The sequence below is a fragment of the Giraffa tippelskirchi genome, chromosome 3, assembly GCF_054371585.1.
Source record: "Giraffa tippelskirchi isolate mGirTip1 chromosome 3, T2T-mGirTip1v1.2.pri, whole genome shotgun sequence".
In the NCBI taxonomy this organism is placed as follows: Eukaryota; Metazoa; Chordata; class Mammalia; order Artiodactyla; family Giraffidae; genus Giraffa; species Giraffa tippelskirchi.
The window spans coordinates 27,906,431-27,927,895 of NC_137277.1; the positions used below are offsets into that span (position 1 = coordinate 27,906,431).

A 21,465-nucleotide genomic window follows, 5' to 3' on the forward strand; every position below is an offset into this window, starting at 1 on the left:
TTCTATGACCCTTGTGTGGCAGGTCTTCAGGCTCCTGGAAAGACTGGCATTGTGGACTGAAGAGACACTGGCAGCCCCTGGCGCTCGTCCAGCAGAACTGAGCCTTCCTTGCCTTGTGACTCAGAGACCAGAAGGAACTCTGGGATCAGGGTGGTCCGGGCCCACATCTCATGGATGGGGACAGCCAAGGCCCAAGAGCACACAGCCTGTGATGACCTCGGCAGCCTGATGCTGGGCAGGGCTCTGGCTGCAGTGCTCTGCTCAGGGCACCCCCGACACCCCTGTCGCCTCATCTTCCTCTTCCGTGCCTGGGGGTGGGTTCCCAAACATCCTCCCGGCAAGTTGAGTCCTGCCCAGAGGTAGGCAGCAAGGTCAGCCAGGGATGTTGGGGGCACTCGGCTTGGGGCCCGAGTCCCAGCAGGGAGTCCCAGCTCTGGGGGCAGCATGGCGCCAGGGCGTCACCTCTGTCCTTTAGCGGCTACAGCCCCTCACCCAGATGCAGCCCAGATGTGGCCCGTGGCATTTGGTTTTTCTCAGCCCATGACAGCCCTCGGCTCCCCCCACCTCGGCAGCTAATGCGTCTGTCACTACTTTCCTAATGAGGATGCCCAGGGCTCCCCTGGGAGCCATACCTTTGCAGGCCAGCTGGCAGCTGTGGGGGTGGGCCGGCCTCGGGGTCAGGCTGGGGAGGGGGGTGAGCCCCTCTTGTTTGCAGCCCCCAGCCACGGGGGCCTCGAGGTCTGTCCAGGTCCGGCCAGGCCCTGAGCCTGCTGTGTGGAGGTGGGAGGTCCTGGGGGGCTTGGGGAGGCAGGAGCCCACCCCAGCACACATTTTTTTCCTTTGGCTCTGCGACTGTTTGTAATCACAGACCTTATTTGGCCTACAGATGTTTGCAGGCCTACTGTGTGTGCTACCAGAATCCTCTGAGATCTGGGTGTTTCTGCACCATACCCTCATGGCACTGCCAAAAGCAGCAAAGACAGTAATCATATCAGCTGTTTGCGTCATTATGTGACCTGTACAGGAATGGGAATGAGCGTTCATCAGCAGCCGAGACAGACCTGGAGCAGTCTTGCAGAGTTCCTCAAACTGACCGAGGGCAGGGGTCCTGTGTGAGGGGGGCTGCTTGCCTCACCTGAAAGGCTCAGCCAGGACTTGAGGGGTCAGGAGACTCACACTCGTGCTGTGCGCCCCAGGCCACTGCCCACCTCTGGGCTCCATCACCTCTGGAACTCAGATGGCAGGTCTCTCCTCTCCCAGTGCTCTTTGCCCTCCCCACCAGGGCCCTCAGGATATCTCAGCAGCAGCCTTGACTTTGGAATGCCAGAGGCACTGCCCCATGGGGCCCGGGAGGCCCACCTCTCCTTTCTTTGCTCTCACAGAGGCCACTGGGCGGGGGGAGGTGGAGCGGGTGGGGGGAACAGCAGGAGACTGGGAAGAGGTGAAACCGGAGCATCAGGTCCCTCCCCGGCGGAGGGAGGTGTCTGTTCACTCTTCCCCTGCCTGCGACTGTGTCCTGGACACCTCTAATTGCCAGGCTCCCTGCTGTGCATTAGACCAGGTGCCACACTGCATGTCATCCTGGCCCCCAGGCCCACTTTGAAGGCTCACCAGTGTTTAGGGGGGAAAAAAGCAAATGAGTTGCCAGGGAGCAATCCTGGGAGATTTCACCCCAATTCCAGTTTACAGCTCACCTGGACCATTGCCATCTGCCTCCCTCAAGGCCACACCTGATGGTGTGGCCCACAGCCCAAGGCCCAGGCCTCCTCCTGGCCACAGTCTGCACACCTCCCCGGTGGCCCAGCCGTCTCACCCATGGTGGTGTGGCTTCCTGCTTGTGAGCCCAGCCTCAGGAGCCAGAGCACCTGGTGAATCAAGTCCCTGTCCAGGCCTCAGTTTTCTCCTCTGTTAAATGGGGGTCACAGGGGACTTCCCTGGTATCCAGTGGCTATAACTCCGTGCTCTCAGTGCAGGGGGCCCAGGTTCAATCCCCAGTCAGGGAACTAGATCCCACATGTTACAACTGAAGATCCTGTGTGCCTCAACTAAGACCTGGCACAGCCAAATAAATAAATAAATATATATGTATATTTTAAATGGGGACCACAACAGGAAGTACCCACAAGCTCCTAGAGTCACAGGAGGAATTAAGTGAGAGAATTTTTAAGTGCTTAGAACTGGCTTAAGTGTCGGCTGCTGCTCTTGTGTTGAATCAATAAGCTGCCTGTCGGCTGAGGCCTGGGTTCGTCTCCACTGCCCGGGACCCTGTGTGTCACACGCACCTCCAGGCCCATTTACCTAGCTGTTTCTTTGAGAGAGAGACACTTGTTGGACCTTGTCTCTCGCCATCCAGAGACCTAGTCTCAGGACCTGGACTGAAGCCCTTGTGAATGGGGCTCCTTTGGGTGGAGTCCCCCGCTCTGGGCTGACCTGACTTGGGTCCCGACAGCCCCGGGGGCCCACGGCCCTCAGAGCGTCCTCTTGTTTGTCTGCTAATGAGCTGCGTGGATGCTTCATGGCCTTGAGCACGGGTTTAATTGCACTTACCAACTGCCAACCCTTTGGCCTTCATTACCCGGAAAGGGCATCAGGTGGGGGGAGGCTGGATGGACTGAGGTAGGGCTGGCCTGGAGGTTAGAATAATTGGTTTGCTGCCCGGCCATCTCCGGCTTGATGTTCAAGGCCCTGCTGCCCATGATCCAGCCTCACCCTCTCACACCCGCAGTGACAATGTGCCAGACTCTTGGGGTCAGGCTCTACATCCCCTCTCCAAGGCCGACCACCTCCTTCTTGGCCTCACCTTCCTTGTCTTTCAGAGGCCAGTCTGCAGCCTGAACAGAGGCTCTCTCCGTCGTCCCTGAGATCCAGCCCTGCCCCTCTGAGCCTCTGTGTCCTGGGCAGTGCAGTCTGGTCCCTATGCTAGGGGTAGGGCAGCCCAGGCTGCCTGGTCTGACTGCCCTGCCCCCACACGCCCCCCAGTAGGCACAAGGGTGGGTTGCTGTGGGGCTGCCCTGTACCCTCTGCCCGGGCTGGGGTCCCTGAGGTCGTAGGGAGCGATGAGGACCTTTGGGAGCATTGAGGCTTAAGGTGCTCCCTGTGGGACCAGCTCTGCTCCTCCTCATCCCCCTGTGAGCCGCTGGCGGGACCTCAGGCCAGGGCAGCCCATGGCCCCTTCTCTCGCTGAGTTTCTCCCTCCCACCCTGTCCTCTCTCTTGGGGAAGGGGAGAAGGGAAGGGGGCACAGGAGGACTGGTCAGTGGTTTCCTCAAGATGCCCTTCTTCACCCTGCCCTTTCCCCTTCCCCTGGCACCCCAGCCCCCTTCCCTCTGGCCTGCACCCCCTTGTCATCCTGAGCAGCTCCTGCTCCGTGCCACCTCGGAAGCAGACTCCGACTTGGGCCCTGTCAGATTCCTTGGGGCTCTGCCTGCTGAGGACCGCTGCTGGATCCCTGCGCTCCAGTGAGAGAAGGAACAATTCGGAGGAAGCAGGGAGCGTCTCTGAGCCCAGCCTGGGAAGGTCAGGAGAGGGCATGAGCTCCTCAGAGTGGCTGGCACTGCCTTCCAGGCAGCGGGGAGTTGGAGCAAAGGCCTGGGAGGTGGAGAGGAGGGACAACTGCATGAACTCACAGACGGATGGAAGTGGGGGCAGAGGTCCATTGGCCAGCCCACACTCTGCAGTGGCTCCTTGCCTCCTGGAGGCTGGATTCGTCCCTCTGAACTCTGACCCGAGAGTGAAAAAGCTGGTTTAAAACTCAGCATTCAAAACACTAAGATCACGGCATCCGGTCCCATCACTTCATGGCAAATAGATGGGGAAACAATGGAAACAGTGACAGACTTTATTTTCTTGGGCTTCAAAATGACTGCAGATGGTGACTGCAGCCATGAAATTAAAAAGATGCTTGCTCCTTGGAAGAAAAGCTATGACCAACCTAGAGAGCTTATTAAAAAGCAGAGACATTACTTTGCTGACAAAGGTCTGTCTAGTCAAAGTTATGGTTTTTCAGTAGTCATGTATGGATGTGAGAGTTGGACCATAAAGAAAGCTAAGCACTGAAAAATTGATGCTTTTGAACTGTGGTGTTGGAGAAGACTCATGAGAATTCCTTGGACTGCGAGGAGATCCAACCAGTCCATCCTAAAGGAAATCAGTCCTGAATATTCATTGGAAGGACTGATGCTGAAGCTGAAGTTCCAAAACTTTGGCCACATGATGCGAAAAATGGACTCATTGGGAAAGACCCTGATGCTGAGAAAGATTGAAGGCGGGAGGAGAAAGGGATGACAGAGGATGAGATGGTTGAATAGCATCACTGACTTGATGGACATGAGTTTGAGCAGGCTCTGGGAGTTAGTGAGGGACGGGAAGTCCTGGTGTGCTATAGTTCATGGGGTCGCAAAGAGTCGGACATGACTGAGCGACTGAACTGAAGTGAATGGAACCCTGACCGTCTCATCTCAGGACACAGCCTGGCCTCAGCCTGCTCTCCAGCAGCACAGCCCTCAGTGTGTACTGTGGGCGGCCATGTGCGGGCAGGTGGGGGTAAGGGGTCAGCAGTGACCTCGTGGGGCTCAGTGGCAATTGGGCCTGCTGGGCGGGCCTCTGCTGGTTGCCTGGGGTCCTGGCATGCCTGGCCTGCAGCCCACCCTCTCCAGCCCAGACGTCCTTGCAGACAGGATGGAGGTGAGCGGGCAGACTGCCCAGGGTGTCAGGTGGTAGCCCAGCTGGAAGGACAGTCCCCTTCAGTTAATGAGGTGGCGGGAAGCTGGGGGGTGGTCTCCAGGCTCTGCTCTGGCCCGTCTGGGGGAGTGAGGCTCACGTGGTTCAGCACCTGCTGTGTGCCAGGCTCTGTGGGAAGCCCTTAGCGCCACCCACAAGGGGGACCCTGCCCTGTCTCATGGTGCAGATGGAGGCGCCGAGGCTTGCGGGGTGATGCAGCGGCTGGAGTCTCTCACCTGGGGGTGGGTTGTTCCCCTTCAAGCCTGTGTATGTTCCCACGGGCCTGGGGAGGGGGCCGTGCAGTTTGCAGTTCTCTCTCTAGGTGGATGCACGTAGCAGATGCTGCACGGATGCTGAGGCCCAGGACAGGGGGCGAGTATAAGCTTCCCAGGCAGTGAAAGGTTCTGCCTCCCACCTCTCCCCCGCCCCCACCCCAGCAACTGAGGGTTGGGGGTGGTTAGTGGGTCAGGGTACTCGGAAACTCCAGTCTTGAGGAGGACAGCCGTCCTTGCCCTCGCCCTCGGAGGCTGGGCTGAGGAGCACTGCTTGCGGGGCAGTGGGGGGAGGCAAGTCTTTCTGCTCCTGGGCATGGAAACTTTGGGAGAGAGCAGGTGACAGGAGGGCATTCTCCTGGCAGCCACAGTGAGAGTCTGCAACCATAAGCTTCCTGGGTGGGGCCCTAAAGCCCGGGAAGAGGATGAATTGTGAGCTGGGGCTCAGGTTGGTGGGGGGAGGGGGCAAAACCAGTAAGAGCCCAGAGTTGGTGTCAAGTGTCATTCACACCCCATTTATAGATGAGGAGACAGAGGCTCGGGGTGGGGGTGGGGTCTGGCTCCAGGTGGATCTGCTCTCAACCCCACCGCCCCCTTTTCTCCTGTTAGTCACTACTCTACACAGACCTCCCTGCAGTGTGGCTTCTCTGAAGGCCCCCCAACCTTGTTTTCAGAAGTCCTGGGAGGTGGCATCACCCTCCATCCCTTTCTGGCCTCCCCGATGGGACTGTCTCTGGGAACAGGTGCCAGCCGCTCAACCCAGCTCCTCAGAGCATGGCCCAGGTGATCAGGGCCACAGGCTCGCTGGCCTGCGACTGGGGACACTCCCTCAGTGGACCTGCCGGCAGGAAGGTGGAGTGTATGTCACCACCATCACTTCTGGGGGTCCCTGGCTGACGCTGTGGGTGCTGAGGCATTGGGACAGTCAGGTTGTGGTGGACAGGGACTTGTGGCCTCGTCTTGGCCATGTGGAGCCCCACAGAGTGACCTTGGCCTGCCCGCCCCTCCCTCACGGGCTCTTTTCCTTGTGAGATTTGGGGCCCGCGTCAGGGGTGTCTGTGGCTGGGATGTGGCAGGGTGAGGAGGCTCTCTGTGCTGGGGACGGTCATCGAATCAGGGCAGTCCTTGCCCCTGACCGGCCTCGACAGACAAAGCTGAGGCCTGTGACTGGTGGAGGGGCCTCAGTGGGGTTTGTGAGGGCCCAGAATCACGGAAGTGAGTTCTGACCTCAGGGTCTGCATGTCCAAGCCATGTGATCTCAGAGGGTCACTTCACTCTCCGGGCTTCCGTCATCTCGCCTCATCTGGAAAAGGGGCTGTTCACCGCGCCCGCTTCAGAATAGCACTATGAGCATCAAGGGAACTTGCGCTTCAGGCCTCGGCCCAGCATCCAGGGCACAGGAAGTCCTCTGCTGTTCGTGTTGATGGTGGTGTCATCAGAGGTGTCATTCCAGCTTTGGCCTTAAATCCTGGTTTCCCATCCTCCAGAGTCCACAGTAGGATGAGCTTGCGGCTGGACGTCTTGTAGTTGGGTTGGGGGGTCACGTGACCGGTTCTGACTCGTCCGTCCTTCTGTGCCCGGGTGTATCACTGCCAGGGCCACCTACCAGGCCTCTTTCTTGGTCCAGAGGTGACGCCTTGGGGAGCAGGAGCCTCCCTGCCACCCTGCCGGACTTGTGGTGTGAACGAGAAATAAACCTTTGTTGTTTTGGGCCCTTGAGGTCTGGGGGCTTTGTTACAGCAGCATAGCCTAGCCTCCTGGACTGCTGCACTGTGAGCGTTGTCACTATCGTGTTCAGGTCTGATCCCCGCCAGGTCCCTGCAGGAGACCATGAGCCGTGGAGGAGACCTGGCAGAGAGAAGAATGTTGTCGCTGACCTGTTCCTGGAGTCTGTCCACTCACAGCCTCATCTGTTCACCTTCTCACTAGTCATTTCAGTCATCCATTCATTCAGCAGTGTCCCTTGAGCACCTGTCCACTGGCTCAAGGGAGCCCACAGGACGCTGGGGAGCTGGAGATTGTTGTGTGGAGCGACAGTGAGGGGTGGGCGGAGCAGGGACCCTGAAAGGGTGGTGGGCACCAGACTCTCAGAGTCGGGCAGCGGGTTCTGCTCCAGCAAAGGCTGAGAGGTGGCAAGAGACCTGGGCAGTTGGGTGTGGCCAGCAGGGCTGGGGCCAGGTCACGGCCAGGCTGGAGGAGACTTTGGCCTTTGGCTGAAGGACGAGACTGAATCATGGGTGAAACAGAAGACCAGCTCTTGGAGAGGGAGACCAGGTAGGAGGCTGGGTGGAGGACCCAGGTGGGCAGGGGCCAGACGGGGTCTGAAGAAGAAAGGCAGGCAGAGCCAGGGGGGTGGCCAGTGGGTCCTGGGGACGCAGAGGATGGGTGGGACACCCTGCACAGGGACAGGGAAGGTTGGGGGACCAGTGTGGTCAGTGCCTGAGCAACATCCAAGGGTGACATCCAGGATGCAGGTTCGTCAGTGGACTGAAGGGAAAGGGCGACCACCCTTCCTGACCATTGGTTTGGGGATGGGCCTGGGCTGGGAAGGCAGCACATGTCTTCCCTGGGCCGTCTCAAGAGAAAACTGATTGGTCCTCCCGCAGGGGGAGGGGAGTGTTACAAAGATTTCTCCTTTGGAGCGGAGGCTTTCCTCTCCCAGAGAGCAGGTGTTCTACCTGTTCCCATGTGTTTCCTGGGGCTTCCTTTGTGGCTCAGATAGAAAGAATCCACCTGCAATGCGGGAGACCTGGGTTTGATCCCTGGGTTGGGAAGATCCCCTGGAGGAGGGAAAGGCAAACCACTCCAGTATTCTTGCCTAGAGAATCCCCATGGACAGAGGAGCCTGGCGGGCCACAGTCCGTGGGGTGGCAAAGAGTCGGACATGACTGAGCGGCTGAGCACAGCAGAGCACATGTGTTTCCTGAGCCCTGCCCTGTGCCAGGTGCCACTCTGGGTGCACGCTGGGAAACAGAGTGGGGGGTCCTGCCCTGCTGGAAAGTCTGTTCTAGAGGGAGATGGTACCACAGAGGATGTCAGAAGGTGATAGATGTAGTGAGGAAAAAAACAGTGCAGGGAAGGGGCTCAGGACTGGAGAGATGTTTGCAGTTTTAAATTCAGGCATCAAGAAAGGTCTCACTGAAAAGGTCACTCGAGGGAGGTCGGTGGGCCTGGGGAGATGTCTAGGGGAATGGCCAAGCAAAGGCCCTGAGGCAGGAACGTATTTCATATGTTGCACAAACAAAGGGGCCAGTGTGACTGGGGTGGAGTGTGAGGGCGGGGGGCCTGGACTTGGGAACGGCCTCCAGGCCCTGGCTGGACTTTGGCTTTCACCCCAAGAGCTGCCCTGGGCCGATTTAGGAGCTCACAGGCTCTCTGGGAACTGGAGGGGTCAGCAGAGCCCAGAGAGCAAGAGAAGGTTTCTGAAGCCCTCAGGCCCTGCAGCCACCCCATCCCCCAGCAGGGACCCTGCCCTCCCAGGCCTCACCCCCCCCACCTTGCCCACCTCCAGCTTCCCTGCACTCTCCTCTCTTCTCCCTTTGACCCCAGGGCCGCTCAGCCTGTGGGTCTGCATCCTCTCCAAATGTGCCTGAGGCAGCAGGGGTGGGGCCGGCCCCTCCGGGAGGAGACCCCTTGATGAATATGAGGACTCATAGCCCAGATCGCAGGGCTGGGCTCCCGCGTCCTCCTGCCTGCCTCTCTGGCCGCTCTCCCTCCCCAGTGAGGCTGCAGATCAGGCGGAACCGAGATCTCAGCGCTCCTGGGTGGGTCTGTGGAGGAGGGGGTGGTCATGGTCTCCCACGTCCTGCACACCTGCTGTGACGTTCCCAGCAGATCATTGTTGTCACGCTTGAGACTCAGAGAGGTTCTGTGTCCCCGTGTCCCTGTCTTTCAGGGGTGGCTGTCTCTACCACACTCTCTTCTAAGGACCAGGGATTCCAGACATGGTGAGGGACACAGGGCTATGGCCCAGAGCCTGGAAACCGGGCCCCTGCCCCGGGCCGGGTGCCAGCTCACTCACCCGAGCCTGTGCTGTCTCAAATCCTTTGGCCCTGGCAGAAGCGCCCACAGTGTCCCAACCTTGCAACTGCGGGGGGTGGGGGTGGGCCCTGGGCCCCTGCCCCCAGCTCCAGGCACAGGGGGAGCACTCCGGGCTGGGTTGGGCTGGGCTGCCCCTTTTATAGGAGGGGAGATAGGTCCAGGGAGAAGGGGCTTGCAGCAGGGGTAGGGCTGCAACCTGGAGTCTCTCTCCCCTGTGCTCCGGCAGCAGCCTGGGGACTTCACAGTGCCTGCCCCTGGCCTCCACCTGAGGATGGTCCCGTCTCAGTCTTGGGGGAGCAGAGCTGGGAGCACCCCCCCCGCCCCTCTCAGTGCCTCTGCTTCAGCCTCTCCCACTCCCTCAGAAATGCCCCTTCTCCACCCCCAGCCACCGTGACCCCCACTTCCTCCTCCAGCCAGCCTCTTGGCCTCCGGCTCTGGTTACCTCTGTTCCACCGCACCTGTAAGCTGACCCTCTGCCTCATGGCTGCTCCTCGTCCCAGCCTGGAGCAGCGGCCGAGCACCATGGCTGCCCCCTAGTCTCCATCCTGTGCAGCCCTGGGTGTGCACCGTCCTCCATGCCCTTGCAGACCCTGACCTCCCCACTCTGGACCAGGCTGTGGCCTCCAGGCCTGACTGAGGACCAGCTGGACTTTGGGAAGGCAGGTCCCTGCTCTGGCTCCTTGAACCCTGGTACCAGGTCCAGAGTGGCATGTCCGTGAGCTGCTCAGACACACAGCCTGCAGCTTTGCTCTGAGTCTCAGGGGCCCCCGGGTACCAGCCCTGGGCCTGGGGCATGTGTGTGGCTGCAGCTCCTGGAGAGGGGATCTGCTTATCCTGGAGCCAGAGGGTGGGAGCCCCAAGAGGCAGTTCCAAGACTTGGTGTTTCAGGAGAAAGCCCTCCAGCCTGCACTCCCCTGGACACCAGCTGCCCCCTGCCACTGGTCAAGCTCATGAGTACTCACATCCCTCCCACACCCTGCAAGGCCTTGTGTACAGACATGCAGCTGGCCTTAGTCACACAACCATGCGCACACTCGCTGGGCTCTGTGGCCCCTAGAGCCCATACAGACAAACAGACAAGGGCGTCGGGCTACTGCACGTGCTCCAGTCAGGCCTGGTGGTCGCAGTGAAAATGGCTCAAGCCAGCTGGTCACTGAGAAGCAGCCCTTGGCTTCTGCGGGTGCTTCTCTGCCCACAAACATGTGTGCACACATACGTACAGCCAGAGGCTTGCTCCTTGCCGCTGCTGTGGGGATTCTTCCTCCTGGCTTTGGCCGTGTCTCGTTACCCCCTCCCCAGAGCTGGGCTGTGCCGGGAGACCCCCTCACGCCTGGCCCATGGGGAAGACCTGCCCAGCAGCCTTGGTGCAGGAGATGGGCTTTTTGCTGGAGGCCCCGCTGGCCCCATGTCTGGCGCGACAGGCCTAGGCCCTGTGACTGGCATGGGCTGCTCCGCCCTCACCTTGGCACTGCCCAGCAGCACCTGTGCCTACCGAGGACTTGCCCCCCCCTCACCTCGGAGGTGGGAGGCAGACAAGGAAGTGGGGAGAGGCTGCTTCAGGGAGCTAGGCACACCTCCCCCACATACCGCCTCCTTTGAGACAGCCCCCTAGGAAGCCTGTGCATTTTGAGATGGGGACCCTCAGGGCCATTTTCTCCAACTGCCCAGAGAAGGCAAGTGTCTTGCCGAAGGTCACACAGCAAGTCCATGGCACAGCTGACCAGACTTACATCAGAGCTCTGGGGGCCCCACGTGTGCATGGCAGGGGTGTGGAGGGGCAGCAGGCAGGAGGGAAGAGGTGGGGCTGGATTCCCTACGAGCCTCCCCTCCCCTCCCCTCCCCTTCCCCCTTTTCCCCTCCCCTCCCCTCCCCTCCCCTCCCCTCCCCTCCCCTCCCCTCCGCTGCTCTCCCTTCTCTCCCTCACACGGTTTGTTTGGAGAATGACTCACAGGAATGCAGCAAAATCCTGATGGATGAGGAGGCAGGGCTGCAGTACCGGAAACCTCTCCAGGATGGGGAGGCGAAACCTCTCCAGGATGGGGAGGCGGACTGAGCTGGGGGGCCAGGGAGGCTGGCAGTCAGGGGGGCCCTGTGTGCAGGTGGGGAGACCAAGGCCCTGGGGGAGCTCTAGGCACTGCCCACCGTGGAGCCTGCTGTCATGCGTGTGAACATGCACATGCGCACACACTGGCACATACATGAGCAGGCACACGCACACACTGGCACATATACACCGGCACATGCACGCGCGCACACACATACAAGCACACACACACAGGCACACACACACACACACAGGCACACGCATGCATGCACACACACGTGTGGGCCCAACTGTAGCAGCACCTCTGAGCTCCAGCCCTCCCACCTCTTCTCTAGATCTGACCCCCCCACCCCCCGGGCTCCAACCCCGCTGTGCCTCCCACCGGCACACAGTAGGTGGTTGACAAGTGTGGGTGCTGAGCGTGACCCCAACCGGACCCTTCTCGCCCACACGTCATAGCAGAACCCTCGGGGCAGGAAGCCTGCCTCCTAACGAGCCCTACTGTGATGGGCGTGGCCGAGGCCAGGTGGACAGGGTGCCCCCAGCTCTGTCAGAAGAGGGTGTGGGGGGACCCCTTAGCAGGGCTGCAAGAGCAGGCACACGGCACAGCAGCCACCAACGTGGTGGGGGCTCGGGGGGCCTGGGAAGGGACCAGGCTCCACGTCCGGAGGCCCCACGGCCCGAGCAACCAGATCCAAGGTGTCAGGAGAACCCCCGGCACGATTAGGAGGGGCACTGCGTGGTTTGTACTGAGCGTGCCCACCAACAGAGACATTGCCAGTTCACCCAACTGCCCTGTGGGCGTGTGGGCTTAGCATGTGCCTGTTTTACAGGAAACAACCCAAATATTCACTGACCTCTGACTCCGTGCTAGGTGCGAGCTGCCATTTTAGTTGAGAAGGTGGGACAGAAGGAATGTCGGGCAATATGTCCTGGTCAAGGAGAGGAGGCAGAGGCAGAGCTATGGGGAGAGGTGGGGAAAGCGGAGACCGGGAGACGCAGGTTCTAGGTGGGACCTTGTCGACAGAGGCCAGTGTGGCTAAGGCAGAGGAAGCCGGATCGCACAGGACTGGGAGCCACTGATGGTTCTGAGGGAGGGTGGGATGGGATCTGACTTGAGTCTCAGCCGATGGCTTGGCTGATGAAGGGCTGGAGGGGGCGGGGTGGGCACTGGGAGGCCGGGAAGAGGAGACGCCCTGGCCCCTAAAGATGGAGAGCAGATGAGTGGCTGTCAGGGGCTGTGGTGCTGGGGAGAAAGGGGTGACTGCTGGGTGGGGGGCTGCTTTCCTTCTGATGAAAATGTTCTGGAAATGGTGGTGATGGTTGCAAGACTGTGTGCAGACACCAAAAACTCCTTTGACAGGGTGAATTTTACAGTATGTGGATTCTACCTCAAGTTTTAAAACTTTAGAACCCATCAGGAATTCTAAGCAAAACTGACTTAGTGGTAATTGTCCCAGGACGAGGGGAACCCTGGATTTTTTTCCTTTCTACTTTCATATACCTTACAACTTCTAAAATTAAAACTAGGAATTTCCCTCTGAAAACTAAGTGCTCGGTGATGGGGGTAGGCTGCCGGGTGCCTTTCTCTGGCCCATTGGGCGCCGTCTGTAGTTCTGCGGGCTTTCACACAGCTGCTCTGGGCTTCTGGAATTCCATGCCTGCTCACGTGGCCTTGGTCGAGTCACAGGACTGGAGATGCCCGCGGCCCTCCCCTAGCCTGTGTGGTGTCCCCGCCTGGAGACCCCCTTCTGCTCGCACGCCGTCAGCCGCAGGCAGCTCCCCACCTCCCGAGGCGGCCCGTTCCGTTCCTGGGCAGCTCTGCCTGTGAACAGACTCTTCCTTATATGGAGGGGACGCTGTCCTCCTGTTGCTTCTCCTCCCCCTCAGCTCCCTCTCTGAGCCCCTGTTTCTGGGTCTGTGACGTGGGGGCCCCCAGCCCCTCCCTGCCCCTACTGTGCTGCCGGGGGCCGTGCGGTTCTGGGGTGAAGCGGGGCTGAGGGGCGTCTGCCCCAGCAGGTAGCTGAGTAGGGTGTGCAAATGCAGCATTTGACCATCGCTGTGAAAGTGGACTTTGATCCTCATCCCAGAAACTGAAAACTCAGCTCTCTCCATTGACCAGAAGGGGTAACCATCCCCAGAGATCAAGCAGGCAGATCCCCCGGCGATTTCCACACGCTCATTTCCATTAGCTGGCACAGCCGGGCCCTGCTACTCTCCCTTTCGAGAGGTGAAAACACTGAGGCTAAGAAATGTGAGGGGAAGCAGCCGATGGTCTCTTGCCACATGTCCTGGGGGTGTGTGGGACCATGTGGGAGGCTGAGCAGCACTTGGCCTCCACTGTGGCTGCTTCGATTCTCTGGGCTCCATCAGCCCGTGGGAGGGGCCGGTCCTTACATCTGCTGCAGCTACTGCCTGGTCCCGCCACGGGGTTGGGGACGATTGTCCGGGTCACAGACTGTGAGCTTTGTGCTCAGTTGAGGGAGAAAAGTATTAGCCTGCTGTCCAGCCAGTGTCCTGCCCCCCCATTCCACCACTGCCACCTACGAGCAGGAGCATCACCCCTCTTTCTCAGCTGTGGAAACCGGGCTCAGAGAGGGTGTGGGGCTGCCCAGGGACACACAGCCAGCATGCGGCAGAGCTGGACTTGCTCCCGGGGGCCGGCAGGGGCGGTGCTATTCCTGGTTCAGGGTATGTGGAAGGGTGCGACCTCAGCCCCCAGTAAGGATGTGCCACCCCCGGCCTGGTCCAGGTGGGCACGGACAGGAGGGCTCAAGAGGGAGAGCAGAGGCCCCAGGAGCCCTGAGCTGAGCTAGGAAGGGGCTGCAGGGGTCACATGAGCCACCAGAGGTAGAGACACCTGTGCACGTGGGGTCGGGGACGGGTGAGTCAGGCGGGTGTGGGAGTGTGTGCGCGTGTTGCCTGCACAGAGAGGAGGCTCTGCGTGTCCTTGCTCTGTGCCCCTTGCACGTGTGTACATGCTTTGTGTGCGTCTGATGAGGGGAGTGTGTGTGTATGCAGGTCTCAATGGCCAGGATCTACTGTGTGATGTGGGCAGTTTCTCTCCTAGAAGTGGGGGGTCTAAGGGAGATTGTGATGCTCGCCTTCTTGCTGGGCTCCCACCCCAGCAGGTAGAGGAAGCCGCTGGGGCCCAAGGAGGGGCCATGAGAAAGTGGGGGCTGTCTGGGGAACCCCCAGGCCTGGGCAAGAGTGCTGTGTGGCCCAGTGAGAGGGGCGGGGGTCAGGGACAGTCTGTGTACACACGTCTGTGTGCTGGTACCCGTGTGTGTTTTTGCATGTCTGTTGGACTGTGTTGGGGCTGTGCCCCAGGCCTGGTTACGTGTGTCCAGCCTGCACTCACTGGCCTGGGCAGGTTTGGGGCCTTAGTAGGGGGCCACTCGAGTTGATGGTGCTTCTTAACTGGGGGGTGAGTGGCCCTGAAGTGGGCCTTTGCCCTTCTTCCCACATAGTCCCTGGAGGAATGTGTCCACAGGATGGTCACTGTGGTTTGCCTCTGCCAGTATCAGGGTTCAGGCTGGGGTGGGGTGAGAGGTCAGTCTGTGGCTTGAGACTGTGGCTGGAGTCAGAAGTCCATCCATGGTCGGTCTGTGGCTGGGGTTGGGTGGGGGTGCTGGCACTGTGATGGGGGTCAGGGATCAGTCTTTCTGGGGCCAGGACTCCGTTTGCACTGGTGCAGAGGACTGGAGAGGCCTCGGCCACACCGCTGCCCCTGCCTCTCGCTGGGCCCCGCTGGGCACCAGGCAGGCATGAGGCTGCAAGGAGCTGCTCCCAGGACCAAGTCGGGACCCCAGCCAGGCCAGAAGCACTGGGGGCAGGTGACCATGGTCATGGTCAGGAGCCAAGAGTGCCGTCTCTAGAGAATACAGAGCGGGAGGGGCTGGAGACCCCTGCTCACCCTCTCCTCCAGCCTCCCTTCTCCCCATCCATGCTTCCCAAATGTCTGTCTGTATTCCCTCTTTCCTATTCATTCTCCCACTGAGCCCTGTCTGCAACCACCAGCCACTGCCCTCAGAAGGCAGGGCCATGTGGTCTCCAAGCTCAGCCAGATGGTCCAGCATCTTAGGTGCTCTGGACGCTGAGAGAGGATGGTGGGGGAGGGGTGCTTCAGGTGTGCTGGCCGGGACCCCCCAGCAGAGGGAGGCTGGGGGTCTACCAGTAGGGGTGTGTGTGTGAGAGAGAGGCCGGGGGCCTCCCGGTCGGGTCCTATGCCCAGGGAACAGGGTCTGCAGCAGGTGGGTCTGCCCTGTCTGAGTCAGAAGCTATACAACCTCATCTGGTGGGCTCTAGTCTAGGAAGGAAGGATGGCCAAACAGATGGCAGAGAAAGCCCCAGCCAGCAGCGATCAAAGGTTGTACAGAACAAAGTGAAAGTGAAAGTCACTCAGTCCTGTCTGACTCTTTGTGACCCCATGGGCTATACAGTCCTGGAATTCTCCAGGCCAGAATACTAGAGTGGGTAGCCTTTCCCTTCTCTAGGGGATCTTCTTAACCCAGGATCGAACCCAGGTCTCCTGCATTGCAGATGGATTTTTTATCAGCTGAGCCACAGGGGAAACCCAAGAATACTGGAGTGGGTAGCCTATCCCTTCTCCAGTGGATCTTCCCGACCCAGGAATCGAACCAGGGTCATCCTGCATTGCAGGCAGATTCTTTTACCAGCTGAGCTATGAGGAAAGCCCTTATAGATAAAGGCGGGGGAGAAAGAACTGGTCTTTGGCCTGACGTTCAGCAAACAAGGTGAGCAGACCCCAGCCCAGCCAGCCCCCAGGGCTGTGGGCCTGCCCACAGATGCATGAAAGGGGGAAACTGAGGCTCAGCGTGGATGCCACTTGGCAGATCAGGCAGGCTTCCAGCACACCCACTAAAAGTGAGGCTGGCTAAGCTGACAGATGGGCAGGAGGGTCACTGACAGTCACAGGGGTAGGAGAATGGTCCGCCCACGGGAGAGCCCACTCCTCGTGCCCACCTGGCTGCCCACAATAGCTAATGCTGTCAGCCCTTCCTCCAAAATAAACCCAGAACTGGATGCCCTGTCGGCTCTCTGAGCCCCGACCCTGGCCAGGCCTCACCCTGTGAGGCGCCACCCCTGTGAGGCCTGCTCCAGAGATACTTCATCTGTTGCCTCATGAGACCCGGGGGCCTCACAGATATGCACAAGGGCCTGTGGGTGGCTCCTGTCACTTCTGTGTCCCCGCCTCCTCCCACGTGCCCCTTGGCTCCTGCACTCCAACCTTGGCGGTTCCATGAGGGTTCTCGCCCTGCCTCAGCCTCTGGGCCTCCGCCTGTGCTATCCCCTCCATCTGGGCAGCTCTGCCCCCAGGTAGCTGCCTGCCTCCTGCCTTCATCTTTCAGGTCTGTTCTCACCTGTTTCAAGTGCCAGTTCCTGGCCATCGATTGGAAAACAGCTCCCCCACCCCCATATTTCCAGCCCCATGCTCATGCTTAGTCGCTTGGTTGTGTCTGACTCTCTTCAACCCCCTGGACTGTGCCCACCAGACTCCTCTGTCCATGGGATTCTCCAGGCAGGAATACTGGAGTGGGTTGCCACGTCTTCCTCCAGGGGATCTTCCCGACTCAGAGATCAAACCTGAATCTCTTATGTCTCCTGCACTGGCAGGCAGGTTCTTTACCACTGTGCAACCTGGGAAGCTCTCCTTTATTTATTTGTCACAGCACACCTCATCTAAGTGTCATGGACGACACTGTGTCCCAACAAGGAAGAAGGGGAGCTCTGTCTTGCTCCTTGCTCTGACTCCTCACATGTAGAACGGTTACTGGAACATAGGAGGTGCTCCGTAAATACTGCCCAAGTGGTTGGGTGCTGGGGGCCAGTCAGCCGTGTGGCCCTCAGAGACCCGACTCTGAAATGGGGAGGGTGGCTGAGCTGAGGACAAGATGGAAACTTGAAATTGCTGGCACACCTCTGACCCAAGGCCTGCACACCTGCAGACCAGGCGTCCGGTGCTGCGTCCTTTCCTCGGCGAGCCATAGCCCTCCAAGCCCAGTAGGCCTGGGGGTCACCGCACCAGGGCTGAGCTTGAACGAGACATGTGGGTCTTGGTAGCATCACTGGGCCTGATGGCTGGAGTCTGTGTCCTTCTCTGCCTCTCGTGCCCACAAGGGTGGGCCCTGGCTCACTCCTTCCCTGGTGGCCTGTCAGTGAGCCCAGCATCTGGCAGTCCCCCTGACTGCATGGTCTGCCTGGGCCACCCCTCCTCGGCCCCTATTTATTACTTCACTCTGAACAGAACCTGGACACAGGGTCTGCAGGAAGGTGGCTCTTCAGACAGTGCTGGGCAAGCAAACAGGCACCATCCTGGCCCAGGCTCTCTGGATGTGACCACGTCCCCCCCAGGAAACAGCCTGCCCCCACTGAGACTGTGAATGTTCACCCTGGCCCATGGGACTCTCCTGCCAGCCAAGTGTGGGGTTCCCTCTCCCTGCCAACCCTGGAGCAGGACTCACATGGCAGGGCATGGACTCAGACCCCTGGCTGGAGCAGGGAGCCAACCAGCCAGGCAGCTTCCCCTCAGCATGAATGAACAGAAGACCTGCCGTGTGGTGGGCCCGGCCGCCACCATCCTGCGAATCCCACTGGGAGGGGCTGATGGAACAAGCAAGGGGTCCAGGGCTGTGCACACCTCAGTCTGAATCTTGGTTCTGTTGCTTCATTCATTGCTTTGCTAAGGGCATCCTGAGTGCCTGCTCTGGGCCTGGCACTGAGCCAGGGTCTGGAAATTTACAGTCAGGTGGGGATCAGTTGTCCTGCTGTGTGTTCTTGACAAGCCCTCTGATGGCTCTGAGGCTGGCTTCAATCAGAGACGAGCAGAGCCCTGCTGTGACAGCACTGGTGGAAGGGCCTTGGCCAGGTGGGGGCGTCTCTGGCCTCTGCCTGGGAAAGGGCTCCGTTCTCCTTTGGGATAAGCAGCAGCTCCACCATCTCCTTTCTCCCAACCCCTTGGACACGTGCTTGGAATCCAGAATCCACGAAGGGCCCTCGAGTGACCTTGGATGAGTCATACCACCTGTCCTTGCCCCACTGTTCTTCATCCCCTCCCATTGTTCTCCAGAGGGGCCCTGGGTTCAGAGAAGAGGAAGCGCCGTCTGGATCAGGCTTGCTCTTCAGTCACCAGATACTTATTGAATGTGTGCCAGGCACCCTCCCAGGGACGGAGGAGGCGCCAGTGAGCAGACAAACAAAAGCGCCTACAAAATACGTACATTACATGTGGTACATTAGAAGGTGGGGAAGAGCATTCCAGGCACAGGGATCAGCAAGTGCAAAGGCCCCGAGGTGAGAATGAGACAGTGGTGTAGGGCGCAGAGGAGTGAGTGTGTGTGGAGCCTGTGCTTGTCCCTAGGGCAAGGGGGCATCCACCACCACCCTTTCTCCCACCTGCCGCCTGGCCTGTGGGGGGCTGCCTGGAGGAGATGGCTGACTCAGGATGTGACAGAGACAGGGTGAGGGTCAGGCGGCACTGAGGCTGTGTCGGGGGTCCCAGGAAGAACTGGGACTTTTTGTTTAATGGTGCACGCAGTGGGTCTAGGACTGAGTAACCCTGGTTCCCAGGCCAGATAATAGAAGACAGAGATTAAGCATCTGCATATTAGAGGTGGGTGGCGCTAGAGCCCGGAGAGGAGGGGGTGCTCAGGGCCAGCTGGGGATCTGGCACCTGCAGGTTTTGCTGCATCCTCACCAGGTAAGCCTGGAGTCAGCAGAGGGTCCGTCTCTGGGGGTGGTCTGCCCTTGGCACCAGGCAGCCACCCTCGGGACTGGGCAGGCTGGAAGCTGTTCCTGGCCAGTGCATCCCACGCTTGACTGCCAGATGCTGATTCCCAGGCAGAAGGCGGGGCTCTGGCCACTTGGATGAGGTCTGGGCTAGAGACCAGGAATTTGTTTTCTTCCTCCTCAGTTGACAACCTACCAATGGCAGGTTTGGGGTGACTGTTCCAGCCACCGGGGTCCTAACGACCCCTGGGCGACTAGGACCTGCAAGGCCTTCTGCCCAGGACCTGGAGGCACAGCAGTCCTTCATAAAACCCCTTCTGGATGCACCCCGGTCACCCCCACCCCCACTTCACCGCCCCTTCTCCCCACCGGCCGGCCCACAGGGGCCGGGCTGAGGAGGCGCTCCAGCAGTGGTGTGATATTGTGTTGGCCCCTGCCCTCCAGGGAGTCACCAGGTCTCTGCGAAGGCCCGGCAGGGCGGGGAGAAGCCCTTATGTACAAAGCCCTTAGTTGAGGGGCGGTTAGTAGATGGGGACAGGGGTCTGGCCATCACTGAAGAGCAAAGACCGAGTGACAGAGGTCGTGGGGTGCGCTCCTCCCTCCTGCCAGACAGGGGCCTGGGGGGACGCGAGGTGGGGGCCGAGAAGAGTGGCACAGCGGGCAGGGAAAGAGGAGAGAGCCAGCGCTGACGCGTCAGTGTGATCCCTGGCGCGATAATCGGGTGGACGGACGACAGGCCAGACACGTGTTTGGGTAGAAGGTGGGTGGATGGAGAGAGGACGGATGAATGAATGAATGGCTGCGTGGGCGGTGAGCAGCCCGGCGAGGGGCGGGCCGCTAGGCGCTCAATCACAGCCCCGGGGCGCGGCGCCCGCCGGCTACGCGCAACCCCCGCTCGCCCCGCACCTTGGCCCCGCCCGGGGCGCGTAATTCCGCGTCCCTGGGGCTCTGGGGCCAGGAGGGCCCGCCCCTCGGCCGCGGGAGAACCGGAGGTACGGTCCCGCCTCGAGGCCCCAGCCCCGCTCTTCTTTGTCTCGGCCAGGTCCTCCACCGTCTCCGGACCAACACCCGCCTCAGCGGGCAGTCCTCGCCACGCGCTTCTGGGCTGCTCGCGGATCTCCAAGCCTCGGTCCCCGCTGCCCCCAGCCCTTAGGCGTCTCCCCGGCCCGGTCGAGTCCTCCAAACCCGGTGCCTCTAGGACCGCGGGTCCGGCCAGTGCCAGGATCTCTAAACTGCGTCTCTGGAGCGGGCGGCGGAGGGGGGGCGGGATGCGGGTCCCCGGGTCTTCGCCTTCTCTCCTCCGCCACCACTCGCCGCGCTGTGCTGGGACCCCTGAACGGCCTGTTCGTGCCTTGCGGCGGTGCGGTCCCCGACGCCATGCGGACCCCCCCTCTCCAGCCAGGCCTCGGCCCTGTACGCAGAACACTCCCCCCTAGCCCCACGCAAGACCGCGTGCGGGCGCACCCCAACCCCTCGCTGGTCCCCCGCCCCTACAACCGCAGCTCCACGCAAACAAGCCCCCACGGAGACACGACATCCCTCAAGACACACTCGGGCCCACGCAGACACAATCCCATACGCGCACAACCTCACGCAGACACGGCCCACACAGGCGCAGTCCCGCAGCCCTTGATAAACAATCGCACACAAACAACCCCACGCAGGCACCGCATCACTCCGTCCCCCCCAAGACCCAGAAGCACATTCACAAGCTCGGAGCAGGCCCCCACGCCCCATGACATTCACACGGAGAGCAGACCAGAAATACACAGCCACACTGATACACACACGGACCCGAGCGCGCAGCCAGGAGCTCACCCACGGGCTCGTAAGTCACTGGGAAAATATTAAAGCGTCCCCTCCCTCCCCTTCCACCTCTGACGCGCGCGCGCGCGCACGAAGACACTTACCACCCCCTCAACCCCCGCCCGCCTCGGGTCCCTAAGCGCCTCGGAGCTTCCTAGCCAGTGACCCCGAGCCCCGCGGTGAGAGCCGCCGGAGCGTCTCCCCGGCGCCCCCTCCTCCCGCTCCCTTCACCAGCTCTTAGTTCTCCCCCGCCCCCTCCCTCCTGCCCCCTCAGCCTCCACCCCTCCCCCGCGTCTGGGGCGCGGGCTGCGCGCAGCCAAGCCCCTCATCGCGCGCCCCTCCCCGCGCGCGCCCCGCGCCCGCATCGCGCTCGCCGAGTGGATGCGGCCATGGGGCGGTCTCTACCTCCTGTCCCCCGGTGGCCCGTGAATAATGGCTACTGAGGGCGCTCGCAGGGGCTGCTGAGAAGGAAACACGGGGCGCGAGAGGCGCGGCGCGCGCGGGAGCGCGAGGGAGAAAAAAGCGAGCCCCCGGCCGCCGCGAGCGGCGGGCGGAGAGAAAGGAATCGTGCGAGCGCTCACATTTTTTTCTCCCAAAGATCTCATCCGGCCGCCGCGTTCTGGAAGAGACGAGGGGACAGCGCGCGCGAGCAGAGGAGGAGAGGCGGCGCGGGGAAGGGAGGCGGCGAGACGCGCAGCGCCCGCGCCCGGGAGACCCAGGAGGAGCCCGCAGGTATTGTTGGCGGCGGAGCTTTGTGTCTTGGTGGGTGGGGGGACGATCCGGGCGCGAGGGCTCCCGAGGCTGCCGACCGGGGTCTCCGCCCGCCCCCGGCACC

At 60.8% G+C, this 21,465-nt stretch overlaps 1 protein-coding gene across 2 annotated transcripts in view; it reads left to right on the forward strand.

Annotated features, from left to right (window-relative positions):
• The window catches only part of RAI1 (retinoic acid induced 1), a 104,205-nt gene that overhangs the window by 13,546 nt on the left and 69,194 nt on the right, over positions 1–21,465 (forward strand). For both annotated transcript variants that reach the window (XM_081583488.1, XM_081583489.1), the window contains exon 2: positions 21,229–21,362. The gene's annotated coding sequence lies outside the window, so the exon portion shown is untranslated. The remainder of the gene's footprint in view (positions 1–21,228; positions 21,363–21,465) is intronic.